This window comes from Copadichromis virginalis, linkage group LG19 (genome assembly GCF_057382275.1).
Source record: "Copadichromis virginalis isolate Kocher_CV1m ecotype Utaka linkage group LG19, C_Virginalis_male_GT1.1, whole genome shotgun sequence".
NCBI lineage: Eukaryota > Metazoa > Chordata > Actinopteri > Cichliformes > Cichlidae > Copadichromis > Copadichromis virginalis.
In genome coordinates, this window is record NC_140636.1 from 4050023 (window position 1) to 4071795 (window position 21773).

A 21773-nucleotide genomic window follows, 5' to 3' on the forward strand; every position below is an offset into this window, starting at 1 on the left:
GACCGAAACAAAGTATAGGTTTTCATTATGTGAATAACTTGGAAATCTTAGCTCAAACAGCTGCAAAACCTATTTGCCCAGCACGGAGACCTTGAGTTCTATAATATAAGGCCATAAACATGTTTGTCTGAGTCTTCTATCAAAAGTTACAGCTATTTCTATGAAGTTGTACAAAAACACTTTCTTTCGCCAAGACAGTGCGTTTCTCACTGTTACATGCATTTGAATGGGGAACTCGACCGAAACAAAATATAAGGTTTCATTATGTGAATAACTTGGAAATCTTAGCTCAAACAGCTGCAAAACCTGTTTTCCCAGCACGGAGACCTTGAGTTCTATAATATAAGGCCATTAACATGTTTGTCTGAGTCTTCTATCAAAAGTTACAGCTATTTCTATGAAGTTGTACAAAAACGTTTTCTTTCGCCAAGACAGTGCGTTTCTCACTGTTACATGCATTTGAATGGGGAACTCGACCGAAACAAAGTATAAGTTTTCATTATGTGAATAACTTGGAAATCTTAGCTCAAACAGCTGCAAAACCTGTTTTCCCAGCACGGAGACCTTGAGTTCTATAAGATAAAGCCATAAACATGTGTATCCGAGTCTTCTATCAAAAGTTACAGCTATTTATATGAAGTTGTACAAAAACGCTTTCTTTCGCCAAGACAGTGCGTTTCTCACTGTTACATGCATTTGAATGGGGAACTCGACCGAAACAAAGTATAGGTTTTCATTATGTGAATAACTTGGAAATCTTAGCTCAAACAGCTGCAAAACCTGTTTGCCCAGCACGGGAACCTTGAGTTCTATAAGATAAAGCCATAAACATGTGTATCCGAGTCTTCTATCAAAAGTTACAGCTATTCATATGAAGTTGTACAAAAACGCTTTCTTTCGCCAAGACAGTGCGTTTCTCACTGTTACATGCATTTGAATGGGGAACTCGACCGAAACAAAGTATAGGTTTTCATTATGTGAATAACTTGGAAATCTTAGCTCAAACAGCTGCAAAACCTGTTTGCCCAGCACGGAGACCTTGAGTTCTATAAGATAAAGCCATAAACATGTGTATCCGAGTCTTCTATCAAAAGTTACAGCTATTTCTATGAAGTTGTACAAAAACGCTTTCTTTCGCCAAGACAGTGCGTTTCTCACTGTTACATGCATTTGAATGGGGAACTCGACCAAAACAAAGTATAAGGTTTCATTATGTGAATAACTTGGAAATCTTAGCTCAAACAGCTGCAAAACCTGTTTGCCCAGCACGGAGACCTTGAGTTCTATAAGATAAAGCCATAAACATGTGTATCCGAGTCTTCTATCAAAAGTTACAGCTATTTCTATGAAGTTGTACAAAAACGCTTTCTTTCGCCAAGACAGTGCGTTTCTCACTGTTACATGCATTTGAATGGGGAACTCGACCGAAACAAAGTATAAGGTTTCATTATGTGAATAACTTGGAAATCTTAGCTCAAACAGCTGCAAAACCTGTTTTCCCAGCACGGAGACCTTGAGTTCTATAATATAAGGCCATAAACATGTTTGTCTGAGTCTTCTATCAAAAGTTACAGCTATTTCTATGAAGTTGTACAAAAACGTTTTCTTTCGCCAAGACAGTGCGTTTCTCACTGTTACATGCATTTGAATGGGGAACTCGACCGAAACAAAGTATAAGTTTTCATTATGTGAATAACTTGGAAATCTTAGCTCAAACAGCTGCAAAACCTGTTTGCCCAGCACGGAGACCTTGAGTTCTATAAGATAAAGCCATAAACATGTGTATCCGAGTCTTCTATCAAAAGTTACAGCTATTTATATGAAGTTGTACAAAAACGCTTTCTTTCGCCAAGACAGTGCGTTTCTCACTGTTACATGCATTTGAATGGGGAACTCGACCGAAACAAAGTATAAGGTTTCATTATGTGAATAACTTGGAAATCTTAGCTCAAACAGCTGCAAAACCTGTTTTCCCAGCACGGAGACCTTGAGTTCTATAATATAAGGCCATAAACATGTTTGTCTGAGTCTTCTATCAAAAGTTACAGCTATTTCTATGAAGTTGTACAAAAACGTTTTCTTTCGCCAAGACAGTGCGTTTCTCACTGTTACATGCATTTGAATGGGGAACTCGACCGAAACAAAGTATAAGTTTTCATTATGTGAATAACTTGGAAATCTTAGCTCAAACAGCTGCAAAACCTGTTTGCCCAGCACGGAGACCTTGAGTTCTATAAGATAAAGCCATAAACATGTGTATCCGAGTCTTCTATCAAAAGTTACAGCTATTTATATGAAGTTGTACAAAAACGCTTTCTTTCGCCAAGACAGTGCGTTTCTCACTGTTACATGCATTTGAATGGGGAACTCGACCGAAACAAAGTATTGGTTTTCATTATGTGAATAACTTGGAAATCTTAGCTCAAACAGCTGCAAAACCTGTTTTCCCAGCACGGAGACCTTGAGTTCTATAAGATAAAGCCATAAACATGTTTGTCTGAGTCTTCTATCAAAAGTTACAGCTATTTATATGAAGTTGTACAAAAACGCTTTCTTTCGCCAAGACAGTGCGTTTCTCACTGTTACATGCATTTGAATGGGGAACTCGACCGAAACAAAGTATTGGTTTTCATTATGTGAATAACTTGGAAATCTTAGCTCAAACAGCTGCAAAACCTGTTTTCCCAGCACGGGAAACTTGAGTTCTATAAGATAAAGCCATAAACATGTGTATCCGAGTCTTCTATCAAAAGTTACAGCTATTCATATGAAGTTGTACAAAAACGTTTTCTTTCGTCAAGACAGTGCGTTTCTCACTGTTACATGCATTTGAATGGGGAACTCGACCGAAACAAAGTATAGGTTTTCATTATGTGAATAACTTGGAAATCTTAGCTCAAACAGCTGCAAAACCTGTTTGCCCAGCACGGAGACCTTGAGTTCTATAAGATAAAGCCATAAACATGTGTATCCGAGTCTTCTATCAAAAGTTACAGCTATTTCTATGAAGTTGTACAAAAACGCTTTCTTTCGCCAAGACAGTGCGTTTCTCACTGTTACATGCATTTGAATGGGGAACTCGACCGAAACAAAGTATAAGGTTTCATTATGTGAATAACTTGGAAATCGTAGCTCAAACAGCTGCAAAACCTGTTTTCCCAGCACGGAGACCTTGAGTTCTATAATATAAGGCCATAAACATGTTTATCTGAGTCTTCTATCAAAAGTTACAGCTATTTCTATGAAGTTGTACAAAAACGTTTTCTTTCGCCAAGACAGTGCGTTTCTCACTGTTACATGCATTTGAATGGGGAACTCGACCGAAACAAAGTATAAGTTTTCATTATGTGAATAACTTGGAAATCTTAGCTCAAACAGCTGCAAAACCTGTTTGCCCAGCACGGAGACCTTGAGTTCTATAAGATAAAGCCATAAACATGTGTATCCGAGTCTTCTATCAAAAGTTACAGCTATTTATATGAAGTTGTACAAAAACGCTTTCTTTCGCCAAGACAGTGCGTTTCTCACTGTTACATGCATTTGAATGGGGAACTCGACCGAAACAAAGTATTGGTTTTCATTATGTGAATAACTTGGAAATCTTAGCTCAAACAGCTGCAAAACCTGTTTTCCCAGCACGGGAACCTTGAGTTCTATAAGATAAAGCCATAAACATGTGTATCCGAGTCTTCTATCAAAAGTTACAGCTATTCATATGAAGTTGTACAAAAACGCTTTCTTTCGCCAAGACAGTGCGTTTCTCACTGTTACATGCATTTGAATGGGGAACTCGACCGAAACAAAGTATAGGTTTTCATTATGTGAATAACTTGGAAATCTTAGCTCAAACAGCTGCAAAACCTATTTGCCCAGCACGGAGACCTTGAGTTCTATAATATAAGGCCATAAACATGTTTGTCTGAGTCTTCTATCAAAAGTTACAGCTATTTATATGAAGTTGTACAAAAACGTTTTCTTTCGTCAAGACAGTGCGTTTCTCACTGTTACATGCATTTGAATGGGGAACTCGACCGAAACAAAGTATAGGTTTTCATTATGTGAATAACTTGGAAATCTTAGCTCAAACAGCTGCAAAACCTGTTTGCCCAGCACGGAGACCTTGAGTTCTATAAGATAAAGCCATAAACATGTGTATCCGAGTCTTCTATCAAAAGTTACAGCTATTTCTATGAAGTTGTACAAAAACGCTTTCTTTCGCCAAGACAGTGCGTTTCTCACTGTTACATGCATTTGAATGGGGAACTCGACCGAAACAAAGTATAAGGTTTCATTATGTGAATAACTTGGAAATCGTAGCTCAAACAGCTGCAAAACCTGTTTTCCCAGCACGGAGACCTTGAGTTCTATAATATAAGGCCATAAACATGTTTGTCTGAGTCTTCTATCAAAAGTTACAGCTATTTCTATGAAGTTGTACAAAAACGTTTTCTTTCGCCAAGACAGTGCGTTTCTCACTGTTACATGCATTTGAATGGGGAACTCGACCGAAACAAAGTATAAGTTTTCATTATGTGAATAACTTGGAAATCTTAGCTCAAACAGCTGCAAAACCTATTTGCCAAGCACGGGAACCTTGAGTTCTATAAGATAAAGCCATAAACATGTGTATCCGAGTCTTCTATCAAAAGTTACAGCTATTTCTATGAAGTTGTACAAAAACGCTTTCTTTCGCCAAGACAGTGCGTTTCTCACTGTTACATGCATTTTGAATGGGGAACTCGACCGAAACAAAGTATAGGTTTTCATTATGTGAATAACTTGGAAATCTTAGCTCAAACAGCTGCAAAACCTGTTTGCCCAGCACGGGAACCTTGAGTTCTATAAGATAAAGCCATAAACATGTGTATCCGAGTCTTCTATCAAAAGTTACAGCTATTTCTATGAAGTTGTACAAAAACGCTTTCTTTCGCCAAGACAGTGCGTTTCTCACTGTTACATGCATTTGAATGGGGAACTCGACCGAAACAAAGTATAAGGTTTCATTATGTGAATAACTTGGAAATCTTAGCTCAAACAGCTGCAAAACCTGTTTTCCCAGCACGGAGACCTTGAGTTCTATAATATAAGGCCATTAACATGTTTGTCTGAGTCTTCTATCAAAAGTTACAGCTATTTCTATGAAGTTGTACAAAAACGTTTTCTTTCGCCAAGACAGTGCGTTTCTCACTGTTACATGCATTTGAATGGGGAACTCGACCGAAACAAAGTATAAGTTTTCATTATGTGAATAACTTGGAAATCTTAGCTCAAACAGCTGCAAAACCTGTTTGCCAAGTACGGAGACCTTGAGTTCTATAAGATAAAGCCATAAACATGTGTATCCGAGTCTTCTATCAAAAGTTACAGCTATTTATATGAAGTTGTACAAAAACGCTTTCTTTCGCCAAGACAGTGCGTTTCTCACTGTTACATGCATTTGAATGGGGAACTCGACCGAAACAAAGTATAGGTTTTCATTATGTGAATAACTTGGAAATCTTAGCTCAAACAGCTGCAAAACCTGCTTGCCCAGCACGGGAACCTTGAGTTCTATAAGATAAAGCCATAAACATGTGTATCCGAGTCTTCTATCAAAAGTTACAGCTATTTATATGAAGTTGTACAAAAACGCTTTCTTTCGCCAAGACAGTGCGTTTCTCACTGTTACATGCATTTGAATGGGGAACTCGACCGAAACAAAGTATAGGTTTTCATTATGTGAATAACTTGGAAATCTTAGCTCAAACAGCTGCAAAACCTGTTTGCCCAGCACGGAGACCTTGAGTTCTATAAGATAAAGCCATAAACATGTGTATCCGAGTCTTCTATCAAAAGTTACAGCTATTTCTATGAAGTTGTACAAAAACGTTTTCTTTCGCCAAGACAGTGCGTTTCTCACTGTTACATGCATTTGAATGGGGAACTCGACCGAAACAAAGTATAAGGTTTCATTATGTGAATAACTTGGAAATCTTAGCTCAAACAGCTGCAAAACCTGTTTTCCCAGCACGGAGACCTTGAGTTCTATAATATAAGGCCATTAACATGTTTGTCTGAGTCTTCTATCAAAAGTTACAGCTATTTCTATGAAGTTGTACAAAAACGTTTTCTTTCGCCAAGACAGTGCGTTTCTCACTGTTACATGCATTTGAATGGGGAACTCGACCGACACAAAGTATAAGTTTTCATTATGTGAATAACTTGGAAATCTTAGCTCAAACAGCTGCAAAACCTGTTTGCCCAGCACGGAGACCTTGAGTTCTATAAGATAAAGCCATAAACATGTGTATCCGAGTCTTCTATCAAAAGTTACAGCTATTTCTATGAAGTTGTACAAAAACGTTTTCTTTCGCCAAGACAGTGCGTTTCTCACTGTTACATGCATTTGAATGGGGAACTCGACCGAAACAAAGTATAAGGTTTCATTATGTGAATAACTTGGAAATCTTAGCTCAAACAGCTGCAAAACCTGTTTTCCCAGCACGGAGACCTTGAGTTCTATAATATAAGGCCATAAACATGTTTGTCTGAGTCTTCTATCAAAAGTTACAGCTATTTCTATGAAGTTGTACAAAAACGTTTTCTTTCGCCAAGACAGTGCGTTTCTCACTGTTACATGCATTTGAATGGGGAACTCGACCGAAACAAAGTATAAGTTTTCATTATGTGAATAACTTGGAAATCTTAGCTCAAACAGCTGCAAAACCTGTTTGCCCAGCACGGAGACCTTGAGTTCTATAAGATAAAGCCATAAACATGTGTATCCGAGTCTTCTATCAAAAGTTACAGCTATTTATATGAAGTTGTACAAAAACGCTTTCTTTCGCCAAGACAGTGCGTTTCTCACTGTTACATGCATTTGAATGGGGAACTCGACCGAAACAAAGTATTGGTTTTCATTATGTGAATAACTTGGAAATCTTAGCTCAAACAGCTGCAAAACCTGTTTGCCCAGCACGGGAACCTTGAGTTCTATAAGATAAAGCCATAAACATGTTTGTCTGAGTCTTCTATCAAAAGTTACAGCTATTTATATGAAGTTGTACAAAAACGCTTTCTTTCGCCAAGACAGTGCGTTTCTCACTGTTACATGCATTTGAATGGGGAACTCGACCGAAACAAAGTATTGGTTTTCATTATGTGAATAACTTGGAAATCTTAGCTCAAACAGCTGCAAAACCTGTTTTCCCAGCACGGGAACCTTGAGTTCTATAAGATAAAGCCATAAACATGTGTATCCGAGTCTTCTATCAAAAGTTACAGCTATTCATATGAAGTTGTACAAAAACGCTTTCTTTTGCCAAGACAGTGCGTTTCTCACTGTTACATGCATTTGAATGGGGAACTCGACCGAAACAAAGTATAGGTTTTCATTATGTGAATAACTTGGAAATCTTAGCTCAAACAGCTGCAAAACCTATTTGCCCAGCACGGAGACCTTGAGTTCTATAATATAAGGCCATAAACATGTTTGTCTGAGTCTTCTATCAAAAGTTACAGCTATTTCTATGAAGTTGTACAAAAACGTTTTCTTTCGCCAAGACAGTGCGTTTCTCACTGTTACATGCATTTGAATGGGGAACTCGACCGAAACAAAGTATAAGTTTTCATTATGTGAATAATTTGGAAATCTTAGCTCAAACAGCTGCAAAACCTGTTTGCCCAGCACGGAGACCTTGAGTTCTATAAGATAAAGCCATAAACATGTGTATCCGAGTCTTCTATCAAAAGTTACAGCTATTTATATGAAGTTGTACAAAAACGCTTTCTTTCGCCAAGACAGTGCGTTTCTCACTGTTACATGCATTTGAATGGGGAACTCGACCGAAACAAAGTATTGGTTTTCATTATGTGAATAACTTGGAAATCTTAGCTCAAACAGCTGCAAAACCTGTTTGCCCAGCACGGGAACCTTGAGTTCTATAAGATAAAGCCATAAACATGTTTGTCTGAGTCTTCTATCAAAAGTTACAGCTATTTATATGAAGTTGTACAAAAACGCTTTCTTTCGCCAAGACAGTGCGTTTCTCACTGTTACATGCATTTGAATGGGGAACTCGACCGAAACAAAGTATTGGTTTTCATTATGTGAATAACTTGGAAATCTTAGCTCAAACAGCTGCAAAACCTGTTTTCCCAGCACGGGAACCTTGAGTTCTATAAGATAAAGCCATAAACATGTGTATCCGAGTCTTCTATCAAAAGTTACAGCTATTCATATGAAGTTGTACAAAAACGCTTTCTTTTGCCAAGACAGTGCGTTTCTCACTGTTACATGCATTTGAATGGGGAACTCGACCGAAACAAAGTATAGGTTTTCATTATGTGAATAACTTGGAAATCTTAGCTCAAACAGCTGCAAAACCTATTTGCCCAGCACGGAGACCTTGAGTTCTATAATATAAGGCCATAAACATGTTTGTCTGAGTCTTCTATCAAAAGTTACAGCTATTTATATGAAGTTGTACAAAAACGTTTTCTTTCGTCAAGACAGTGCGTTTCTCACTGTTACATGCATTTGAATGGGGAACTCGACCGAAACAAAGTATAGGTTTTCATTATGTGAATAACTTGGAAATCTTAGCTCAAACAGCTGCAAAACCTGTTTGCCCAGCACGGAGACCTTGAGTTCTATAAGATAAAGCCATAAACATGTGTATCCGAGTCTTCTATCAAAAGTTACAGCTATTTCTATGAAGTTGTACAAAAACGCTTTCTTTCGCCAAGACAGTGCGTTTCTCACTGTTACATGCATTTGAATGGGGAACTCGACCGAAACAAAGTATAAGGTTTCATTATGTGAATAACTTGGAAATCGTAGCTCAAACAGCTGCAAAACCTGTTTTCCCAGCACGGAGACCTTGAGTTCTATAATATAAGGCCATAAACATGTTTGTCTGAGTCTTCTATCAAAAGTTACAGCTATTTCTATGAAGTTGTACAAAAACGTTTTCTTTCGCCAAGACAGTGCGTTTCTCACTGTTACATGCATTTGAATGGGGAACTCGACCGAAACAAAGTATAAGTTTTCATTATGTGAATAACTTGGAAATCTTAGCTCAAACAGCTGCAAAACCTATTTGCCAAGCACGGGAACCTTGAGTTCTATAAGATAAAGCCATAAACATGTGTATCCGAGTCTTCTATCAAAAGTTACAGCTATTTCTATGAAGTTGTACAAAAACGCTTTCTTTCGCCAAGACAGTGCGTTTCTCACTGTTACATGCATTTTGAATGGGGAACTCGACCGAAACAAAGTATAGGTTTTCATTATGTGAATAACTTGGAAATCTTAGCTCAAACAGCTGCAAAACCTGTTTGCCCAGCACGGGAACCTTGAGTTCTATAAGATAAAGCCATAAACATGTGTATCCGAGTCTTCTATCAAAAGTTACAGCTATTTATATGAAGTTGTACAAAAACGCTTTCTTTCGCCAAGACAGTGCGTTTCTCACTGTTACATGCATTTGAATGGGGAACTCGACCGAAACAAAGTATAAGGTTTCATTATGTGAATAACTTGGAAATCGTAGCTCAAACAGCTGCAAAACCTGTTTACCCAGCACGGAGACCTTGAGTTCTATAATATAAGGCCATAAACATGTTTGTCTGAGTCTTCTATCAAAAGTTACAGCTATTTCTATGAAGTTGTAAAAAAACGTTTTCTTTCGCCAAGACAGTGCGTTTCTCACTGTTACATGCATTTGAATGGGGAACTCGACCGAAACAAAGTATAAGTTTTCATTATGTGAATAACTTGGAAATCTTAGCTCAAACAGCTGCAAAACCTGTTTGCCCAGCACGGAGACCTTGAGTTCTATAAGATAAAGCCATAAACATGTGTATCCGAGTCTTCTATCAAAAGTTACAGCTATTTATATGAAGTTGTACAAAAACGCTTTCTTTCGCCAAGACAGTGCGTTTCTCACTGTTACATGCATTTGAATGGGGAACTCGACCGAAACAAAGTATAGGTTTTCATTATGTGAATAACTTGGAAATCTTAGCTCAAACAGCTGCAAAACCTGTTTTCCCAGCACGGAGACCTTGAGTTCTATAATATAAGGCCATTAACATGTTTGTCTGAGTCTTCTATCAAAAGTTACAGCTATTTCTATGAAGTTGTACAAAAACGTTTTCTTTCGCCAAGACAGTGCGTTTCTCACTGTTACATGCATTTGAATGGGGAACTCGACCGACACAAAGTATAAGTTTTCATTATGTGAATAACTTGGGAATCTTAGCTCAAACAGCTGCAAAACCTGTTTGCCCAGCACGGGAACCTTGAGTTCTATAAGATAAAGCCATAAACATGTGTATCCGAGTCTTCTATCAAAAGTTACAGCTATTTATATGAAGTTGTACAAAAACGCTTTCTTTCGCCAAGACAGTGCGTTTCTCACTGTTACATGCATTTGAATGGGGAACTCGACCGAAACAAAGTATAGGTTTTCATTATGTGAATAACTTGGAAATCTTAGCTCAAACAGCTGCAAAACCTGTTTGCCCAGCACGGGAACCTTGGGTTCTATAAGATAAAGCCATAAACATGTGTATCCGAGTCTTCTATCAAAAGTTACAGCTATTCATATGAAGTTGTACAAAAACGCTTTCTTTCGCCAAGACAGTGCGTTTCTCACTGTTACATGCATTTGAATGGGGAACTCGACCGAAACAAAGTATAGGTTTTCATTATGTGAATAACTTGGAAATCTTAGCTCAAACAGCTGCAAAACCTGTTTGCCCAGCACGGAGACCTTGAGTTCTATAAGATAAAGCCATAAACATGTGTATCCGAGTCTTCTATCAAAAGTTACAGCTATTTCTATGAAGTTGTACAAAAACGCTTTCTTTCGCCAAGACAGTGCGTTTCTCACTGTTACATGCATTTGAATGGGGAACTCGACCGAAACAAAGTATAAGGTTTCATTATGTGAATAACTTGGAAATCTTAGCTCAAACAGCTGCAAAACCTGTTTTCCCAGCACGGAGACCTTGAGTTCTATAATATAAGGCCATAAACATGTTTGTCTGAGTCTTCTATCAAAAGTTACAGCTATTTCTATGAAGTTGTACAAAAACGTTTTCTTTCGCCAAGACAGTGCGTTTCTCACTGTTACATGCATTTTGAATGGGGAACTCGACCGAAACAAAGTATAGGTTTTCATTATGTGAATAACTTGGAAATCTTAGCTCAAACAGCTGCAAAACCTGTTTTCCCAGCACGGGAACCTTGAGTTCTATAAGATAAAGCCATAAACATGTGTATCCGAGTCTTCTATCAAAAGTTACAGCTATTCATATGAAGTTGTACAAAAACGCTTTCTTTCGCCAAGACAGTGCGTTTCTCACTGTTACATGCATTTGAATGGGGAACTCGACCGAAACAAAGTATAGGTTTTCATTATGTGAATAACTTGGAAATCTTAGCTCAAACAGCTGCAAAACCTATTTGCCCAGCACGGAGACCTTGAGTTCTATAATATAAGGCCATAAACATGTGTATCCGAGTCTTCTATCAAAAGTTACAGCTATTTCTATGAAGTTGTACAAAAACGCTTTCTTTCGCCAAGACAGTGCGTTTCTCACTGTTACATGCATTTGAATGGGGAACTCGACCGAAACAAAGTATAGGTTTTCATTATGTGAATAACTTGGAAATCTTAGCTCAAACAGCTGCAAAACCTGTTTGCCCAGCACGGGAACCTTGAGTTCTATAAGATAAAGCCATAAACATGTGTATCCGAGTCTTCTATCAAAAGTTACAGCTATTTATATGAAGTTGTACAAAAACGCTTTCTTTCGCCAAGACAGTGCGTTTCTCACTGTTACATGCATTTGAATGGGGAACTCGACCGAAACAAAGTATAAGGTTTCATTATGTGAATAACTTGGAAATCGTAGCTCAAACAGCTGCAAAACCTGTTTACCCAGCACGGAGACCTTGAGTTCTATAATATAAGGCCATAAACATGTTTGTCTGAGTCTTCTATCAAAAGTTACAGCTATTTCTATGAAGTTGTAAAAAAACGTTTTCTTTCGCCAAGACAGTGCGTTTCTCACTGTTACATGCATTTGAATGGGGAACTCGACCGAAACAAAGTATAAGTTTTCATTATGTGAATAACTTGGAAATCTTAGCTCAAACAGCTGCAAAACCTGTTTGCCCAGCACGGAGACCTTGAGTTCTATAAGATAAAGCCATAAACATGTGTATCCGAGTCTTCTATCAAAAGTTACAGCTATTTATATGAAGTTGTACAAAAACGCTTTCTTTCGCCAAGACAGTGCGTTTCTCACTGTTACATGCATTTGAATGGGGAACTCGACCGAAACAAAGTATAGGTTTTCATTATGTGAATAACTTGGAAATCTTAGCTCAAACAGCTGCAAAACCTGTTTTCCCAGCACGGAGACCTTGAGTTCTATAATATAAGGCCATTAACATGTTTGTCTGAGTCTTCTATCAAAAGTTACAGCTATTTCTATGAAGTTGTACAAAAACGTTTTCTTTCGCCAAGACAGTGCGTTTCTCACTGTTACATGCATTTGAATGGGGAACTCGACCGACACAAAGTATAAGTTTTCATTATGTGAATAACTTGGGAATCTTAGCTCAAACAGCTGCAAAACCTGTTTGCCCAGCACGGGAACCTTGAGTTCTATAAGATAAAGCCATAAACATGTGTATCCGAGTCTTCTATCAAAAGTTACAGCTATTTATATGAAGTTGTACAAAAACGCTTTCTTTCGCCAAGACAGTGCGTTTCTCACTGTTACATGCATTTGAATGGGGAACTCGACCGAAACAAAGTATAGGTTTTCATTATGTGAATAACTTGGAAATCTTAGCTCAAACAGCTGCAAAACCTGTTTGCCCAGCACGGGAACCTTGGGTTCTATAAGATAAAGCCATAAACATGTGTATCCGAGTCTTCTATCAAAAGTTACAGCTATTCATATGAAGTTGTACAAAAACGCTTTCTTTCGCCAAGACAGTGCGTTTCTCACTGTTACATGCATTTGAATGGGGAACTCGACCGAAACAAAGTATAGGTTTTCATTATGTGAATAACTTGGAAATCTTAGCTCAAACAGCTGCAAAACCTGTTTGCCCAGCACGGAGACCTTGAGTTCTATAAGATAAAGCCATAAACATGTGTATCCGAGTCTTCTATCAAAAGTTACAGCTATTTCTATGAAGTTGTACAAAAACGCTTTCTTTCGCCAAGACAGTGCGTTTCTCACTGTTACATGCATTTGAATGGGGAACTCGACCGAAACAAAGTATAAGGTTTCATTATGTGAATAACTTGGAAATCTTAGCTCAAACAGCTGCAAAACCTGTTTTCCCAGCACGGAGACCTTGAGTTCTATAATATAAGGCCATAAACATGTTTGTCTGAGTCTTCTATCAAAAGTTACAGCTATTTCTATGAAGTTGTACAAAAACGTTTTCTTTCGCCAAGACAGTGCGTTTCTCACTGTTACATGCATTTTGAATGGGGAACTCGACCGAAACAAAGTATAGGTTTTCATTATGTGAATAACTTGGAAATCTTAGCTCAAACAGCTGCAAAACCTGTTTTCCCAGCACGGGAACCTTGAGTTCTATAAGATAAAGCCATAAACATGTGTATCCGAGTCTTCTATCAAAAGTTACAGCTATTCATATGAAGTTGTACAAAAACGCTTTCTTTCGCCAAGACAGTGCGTTTCTCACTGTTACATGCATTTGAATGGGGAACTCGACCGAAACAAAGTATAGGTTTTCATTATGTGAATAACTTGGAAATCTTAGCTCAAACAGCTGCAAAACCTATTTGCCCAGCACGGAGACCTTGAGTTCTATAATATAAGGCCATAAACATGTGTATCCGAGTCTTCTATCAAAAGTTACAGCTATTTCTATGAAGTTGTACAAAAACGCTTTCTTTCGCCAAGACAGTGCGTTTCTCACTGTTACATGCATTTGAATGGGGAACTCGACCGAAACAAAGTATAGGTTTTCATTATGTGAATAACTTGGAAATCTTAGCTCAAACAGCTGCAAAACCTGTTTGCCCAGCACGGAGACCTTGAGTTCTATAAGATAAAGCCATAAACATCTGTATCCGAGTCTTCTATCAAAAGTTACAGCTATTTATATGAAGTTGTACAAAAACGCTTTCTTTCGCCAAGACAGTGCGTTTCTCACTGTTACATGCATTTGAATGGGGAACTCGACCGAAACAAAGTATAAGGTTTCATTATGTGAATAACTTGGAAATCTTAGCTCAAACAGCTGCAAAACCTGTTTTCCCAGCACGGAGACCTTGAGTTCTATAATATAAGGCCATAAACATGTTTGTCTGAGTCTTCTATCAAAAGTTACAGCTATTTCTATGAAGTTGTACAAAAACGTTTTCTTTCGCCAAGACAGTGCGTTTCTCACTGTTACATGCATTTTGAATGGGGAACTCGACTGAAACAAAGTATTGGTTATCATTATGTGAATAACTTGGAAATCTTAGCTCAAACAGCTGCAAAACCTGTTTTCCCAGCACGGAGACCTTGAGTTCTATAAGATAAAGCCATAAACATGTGTATCCGAGTCTTCTATCAAAAGTTACAGCTATTTCTATGAAGTTGTACAAAAACGCTTTCTTTCGCCAAGACAGTGCGTTTCTCACTGTTACATGCATTTGAATGGGGAACTCGACCGAAACAAAGTATAAGTTTTCATTATGTGAATAACTTGGAAATCTTAGCTCAAACAGCTGCAAAACCTGTTTTCCCAGCACGGAGACCTTGAGTTCTATAATATAAGGCCATAAACATGTTTGTCTGAGTCTTCTATCAAAAGTTACAGCTATTTCTATGAAGTTGTACAAAAACGTTTTCTTTCGCCAAGACAGTGCGTTTCTCACTGTTACATGCATTTTGAATGGGGAACTCGACCGAAACAAAGTATAGGTTTTCATTATGTGAATAACTTGGAAATCTTAGCTCAAACAGCTGCAAAACCTGTTTGCCCAGCACGGAGACCTTGAGTTCTATAAGATAAAGCCATAAACATGTGTATCCGAGTCTTCTATCAAAAGTTACAGCTATTTCTATGAAGTTGTACAAAAACGCTTTCTTTCGCCAAGACAGTGCGTTTCTCACTGTTACATGCATTTGAATGGGGAACTCGACCGAAACAAAGTATAAGGTTTCATTATGTGAATAACTTGGAAATCTTAGCTCAAACAGCTGCAAAACCTGTTTTCCCAGCACGGAGACCTTGAGTTCTATAATATAAGGCCATAAACATGTTTGTCTGAGTCTTCTATCAAAAGTTACAGCTATTTCTATGAAGTTGTACAAAAACGTTTTCTTTCGCCAAGACAGTGCGTTTCTCACTGTTACATGCATTTGAATGGGGAACTCGACCGAAACAAAGTATAGGTTTTCATTATGTGAATAACTTGGAAATCTTAGCTCAAACAGCTGCAAAACCTATTTGCCCAGCACGGAGACCTTGAGTTCTATAATATAAGGCCATAAACATGTTTGTCTGAGTCTTCTATCAAAAGTTACAGCTATTTCTATGAAGTTGTACAAAAACGTTTTCTTTCGCCAAGACAGTGCGTTTCTCACTGTTACATGCATTTGAATGGGGAACTCGACCGAAACAAAGTATAAGGTTTCATTATGTGAATAACTTGGAAATCTTAGCTCAAACAGCTGCAAAACCTGTTTTCCCAGCACGGAGACCTTGAGTTCTATAATATAAGGCCATAAACATGTTTGTCTGAGTCTTCTATCAAAAGTTACAGCTATTTCTATGAAGTTGTACAAAAACGTTTTCTTTCGCCAAGACAGTGCGTTTCTCACTGTTACATGCATTTTGAATGGGGAACTCGACTGAAACAAAGTATTGGTTATCATTATGTGAATAACTTGGAAATCTTAGCTCAAACAGCTGCAAAACCTGTTTTCCCAGCACGGGAACCTTGAGTTCTATAAGATAAAGCCATAAACATGTGTATCCGAGTCTTCTATCAAAAGTTACAGCTATTCATATGAAGTTGTACAAAAACGCTTTCTTTCGCCAAGACAGTGCGTTTCTCACTGTTACATGCATTTGAATGGGGAACTCGACCGAAACAAAGTATAGGTTTTCATTATGTGAATAACTTGGAAATCTTAGCTCAAACAGCTGCAAAACCTATTTGCCCAGCACGGAGACCTTGAGTTCTATAATATAAGGCCATAAACATGTTTGTCTGAGTCTTCTATCAAAAGTTACAGCTATTTATATGAAGTTGTACAAAAACGTTTTCTTTCGTCAAGACAGTGCGTTTCTCACTGTTACATGCATTTGAATGGGGAACTCGACCGAAACAAAGTATAGGTTTTCATTATGTGAATAACTTGGAAATCGTAGCTCAAACAGCTGCAAAACCTGTTTTCCCAGCACGGAGACCTTGAGTTCTATAATATAAGGCCATAAACATGTGTATCCGAGTCTTCTATCAAAAGTTACAGCTATTTCTATGAAGTTGTACAAAAACGTTTTCTTTCGCCAAGACAGTGCGTTTCTCACTGTTACATGCATTTGAATGGGGAACTCGACCGAAACAAAGTATAAGTTTTCATTATGTGAATAACTTGGAAATCTTAGCTCAAACAGCTGCAAAACCTGTTTGCCCAGCACGGAGACCTTGAGTTCTATAAGATAAAGCCATAAACATGTGTATCCGAGTCTTCTATCAAAAGTTACAGCTATTTCTATGAAGTTGTACAAAAACGCTTTCTTTCGCCAAGACAGTGCGTTTCTCACTGTTACATGCATTTTGAATGGGGAACTCGACCGAAACAAAGTATAGGTTTTCATTATGTGAATAACTTGGAAATCTTAGCTCAAACAGCTGCAAAACCTGTTTGCCCAGCACGGGAACCTTGAGTTCTATAAGATAAAGCCATAAACATGTGTATCCGAGTCTTCTATCAAAAGTTACAGCTATTTATATGAAGTTGTACAAAAACGCTTTCTTTCGCCAAGACAGTGCGTTTCTCACTGTTACATGCATTTGAATGGGGAACTCGACCGAAACAAAGTATAAGGTTTCATTATGTGAATAACTTGGAAATCGTAGCTCAAACAGCTGCAAAACCTGTTTACCCAGCACGGAGACCTTGAGTTCTATAATATAAGGCCATAAACATGTTTGTCTGAGTCTTCTATCAAAAGTTACAGCTATTTCTATGAAGTTGTAAAAAAACGTTTTCTTTCGCCAAGACAGTGCGTTTCTCACTGTTACATGCATTTGAATGGGGAACTCGACCGAAACAAAGTATAAGTTTTCATTATGTGAATAACTTGGAAATCTTAGCTCAAACAGCTGCAAAACCTGTTTGCCCAGCACGGAGACCTTGAGTTCTATAAGATAAAGCCATAAACATGTGTATCCGAGTCTTCTATCAAAAGTTACAGCTATTTATATGAAGTTGTACAAAAACGCTTTCTTTCGCCAAGACAGTGCGTTTCTCACTGTTACATGCATTTGAATGGGGAACTCGACCGAAACAAAGTATAGGTTTTCATTATGTGAATAACTTGGAAATCTTAGCTCAAACAGCTGCAAAACCTATTTGCCCAGCACGGAGACCTTGAGTTCTATAATATAAGGCCATAAACATGTTTGTCTGAGTCTTCTATCAAAAGTTACAGCTATTTATATGAAGTTGTACAAAAACGTTTTCTTTCGTCAAGACAGTGCGTTTCTCACTGTTACATGCATTTGAATGGGGAACTCGACCGAAACAAAGTATAGGTTTTCATTATGTGAATAACTTGGAAATCGTAGCTCAAACAGCTGCAAAACCTGTTTTCCCAGCACGGAGACCTTGAGTTCTATAATATAAGGCCATAAACATGTGTATCCGAGTCTTCTATCAAAAGTTACAGCTATTTCTATGAAGTTGTACAAAAACGTTTTCTTTCGCCAAGACAGTGCGTTTCTCACTGTTACATGCATTTGAATGGGGAACTCGACCGAAACAAAGTATAAGTTTTCATTATGTGAATAACTTGGAAATCTTAGCTCAAACAGCTGCAAAACCTGTTTGCCCAGCACGGAGACCTTGAGTTCTATAAGATAAAGCCATAAACATGTGTATCCGAGTCTTCTATCAAAAGTTACAGCTATTTCTATGAAGTTGTACAAAAACGCTTTCTTTCGCCAAGACAGTGCGTTTCTCACTGTTACATGCATTTTGAATGGGGAACTCGACCGAAACAAAGTATAGGTTTTCATTATGTGAATAACTTGGAAATCTTAGCTCAAACAGCTGCAAAACCTGTTTGCCCAGCACGGGAACCTTGAGTTCTATAAGATAAAGCCATAAACATGTGTATCCGAGTCTTCTATCAAAAGTTACAGCTATTTATATGAAGTTGTACAAAAACGCTTTCTTTCGCCAAGACAGTGCGTTTCTCACTGTTACATGCATTTGAATGGGGAACTCGACCGAAACAAAGTATAAGGTTTCATTATGTGAATAACTTGGAAATCGTAGCTCAAACAGCTGCAAAACCTGTTTACCCAGCACGGAGACCTTGAGTTCTATAATATAAGGCCATAAACATGTTTGTCTGAGTCTTCTATCAAAAGTTACAGCTATTTCTATGAAGTTGTAAAAAAACGTTTTCTTTCGCCAAGACAGTGCGTTTCTCACTGTTACATGCATTTGAATGGGGAACTCGACCGAAACAAAGTATAAGTTTTCATTATGTGAATAACTTGGAAATCTTAGCTCAAACAGCTGCAAAACCTGTTTGCCCAGCACGGAGACCTTGAGTTCTATAAGATAAAGCCATAAACATGTGTATCCGAGTCTTCTATCAAAAGTTACAGCTATTTATATGAAGTTGTACAAAAACGCTTTCTTTCGCCAAGACAGTGCGTTTCTCACTGTTACATGCATTTGAATGGGGAACTCGACCGAAACAAAGTATAGGTTTTCATTATGTGAATAACTTGGAAATCTTAGCTCAAACAGCTGCAAAACCTGTTTTCCCAGCACGGAGACCTTGAGTTCTATAATATAAGGCCATTAACATGTTTGTCTGAGTCTTCTATCAAAAGTTACAGCTATTTCTATGAAGTTGTACAAAAACGTTTTCTTTCGCCAAGACAGTGCGTTTCTCACTGTTACATGCATTTGAATGGGGAACTCGACCGACACAAAGTATAAGTTTTCATTATGTGAATAACTTGGAAATCTTAGCTCAAACAGCTGCAAAACCTGTTTGCCCAGCACGGAGACCTTGATTTCTATAAGATAAAGCCATAAACATGTGTATCCGAGTCTTCTATCAAAAGTTACAGCTATTTATATGAAGTTGTACAAAAACGCTTTCTTTCGCCAAGACAGTGCGTTTCTCACTGTTACATGCATTTGAATGGGGAACTCGACCGAAACAAAGTATAGGTTTTCATTATGTGAATAACTTGGAAATCTTAGCTCAAACAGCTGCAAAACCTGTTTGCCCAGCACGGAGACCTTGAGTTCTATAAGATAAAGCCATAAACATGTGTATCCGAGTCTTCTATCAAAAGTTACAGCTATTTCTATGAAGTTGTACAAAAACGCTTTCTTTCGCCAAGACAGTGCGTTTCTCACTGTTACATGCATTTGAATGGGGAACTCGACCGAAACAAAGTATAAGGTTTCATTATGTGAATAACTTGGAAATCTTAGCTCAAACAGCTGCAAAACCTGTTTTCCCAGCACGGAGACCTTGAGTTCTATAATATAAGGCCATAAACATGTTTGTCTGAGTCTTCTATCAAAAGTTACAGCTATTTCTATGAAGTTGTACAAAAACGTTTTCTTTCGCCAAGACAGTGCGTTTCTCACTGTTACATGCATTTTGAATGGGGAACTCGACCGAAACAAAGTATAGGTTTTCATTATGTGAATAACTTGGAAATCTTAGCTCAAACAGCTGCAAAACCTGTTTTCCCAGCACGGGAACCTTGAGTTCTATAAGATAAAGCCATAAACATGTGTATCCGAGTCTTCTATCAAAAGTTACAGCTATTCATATGAAGTTGTACAAAAACGCTTTCTTTCGCCAAGACAGTGCGTTTCTCACTGTTACATGCATTTGAATGGGGAACTCGACCGAAACAAAGTATAGGTTTTCATTATGTGAATAACTTGGAAATCTTAGCTCAAACAGCTGCAAAACCTATTTGCCCAGCACGGAGACCTTGAGTTCTATAATATAAGGCCATAAACATGTGTATCCGAGTCTTCTATCAAAAGTTACAGCTATTTCTATGAAGTTGTACAAAAACGCTTTCTTTCGCCAAGACAGTGCGTTTCTCACTGTTACATGCATTTGAATGGGGAACTCGACCGAAACAAAGTATAGGTTTTCATTATGTGAATAACTTGGAAATCTTAGCTCAAACAGCTGCAAAACCTGTTTGCCCAGCACGGAGACCTTGAGTTCTATAAGATAAAGCCATAAACATCTGTATCCGAGTCTTCTATCAAAAGTTACAGCTATTTATATGAAGTTGTACAAAAACGCTTTCTTTCGCCAAGACAGTGCGTTTCTCACTGTTACATGCATTTGAATGGGGAACTCGACCGAAACAAAGTATAAGGTTTCATTATGTGAATAACTTGGAAATCTTAGCTCAAACAGCTGCAAAACCTGTTTTCCCAGCACGGAGACCTTGAGTTCTATAATATAAGGCCATAAACATGTTTGTCTGAGTCTTCTATCAAAAGTTACAGCTATTTCTATGAAGTTGTACAAAAACGTTTTCTTTCGCCAAGACAGTGCGTTTCTCACTGTTACATGCATTTTGAATGGGGAACTCGACTGAAACAAAGTATTGGTTATCATTATGTGAATAACTTGGAAATCTTAGCTCAAACAGCTGCAAAACCTGTTTTCCCAGCACGGAGACCTTGAGTTCTATAAGATAAAGCCATAAACATGTGTATCCGAGTCTTCTATCAAAAGTTACAGCTATTTCTATGAAGTTGTACAAAAACGCTTTCTTTCGCCAAGACAGTGCGTTTCTCACTGTTACATGCATTTGAATGGGGAACTCGACCGAAACAAAGTATAAGTTTTCATTATGTGAATAACTTGGAAATCTTAGCTCAAACAGCTGCAAAACCTGTTTTCCCAGCACGGAGACCTTGAGTTCTATAATATAAGGCCATAAACATGTTTGTCTGAGTCTTCTATCAAAAGTTACAGCTATTTCTATGAAGTTGTACAAAAACGTTTTCTTTCGCCAAGACAGTGCGTTTCTCACTGTTACATGCATTTTGAATGGGGAACTCGACCGAAACAAAGTATAGGTTTTCATTATGTGAATAACTTGGAAATCTTAGCTCAAACAGCTGCAAAACCTGTTTGCCCAGCACGGAGACCTTGAGTTCTATAAGATAAAGCCATAAACATGTGTATCCGAGTCTTCTATCAAAAGTTACAGCTATTTCTATGAAGTTGTACAAAAACGCTTTCTTTCGCCAAGACAGTGCGTTTCTCACTGTTACATGCATTTGAATGGGGAACTCGACCGAAACAAAGTATAAGGTTTCATTATGTGAATAACTTGGAAATCTTAGCTCAAACAGCTGCAAAACCTGTTTTCCCAGCACGGAGACCTTGAGTTCTATAATATAAGGCCATAAACATGTTTGTCTGAGTCTTCTATCAAAAGTTACAGCTATTTCTATGAAGTTGTACAAAAACGTTTTCTTTCGCCAAG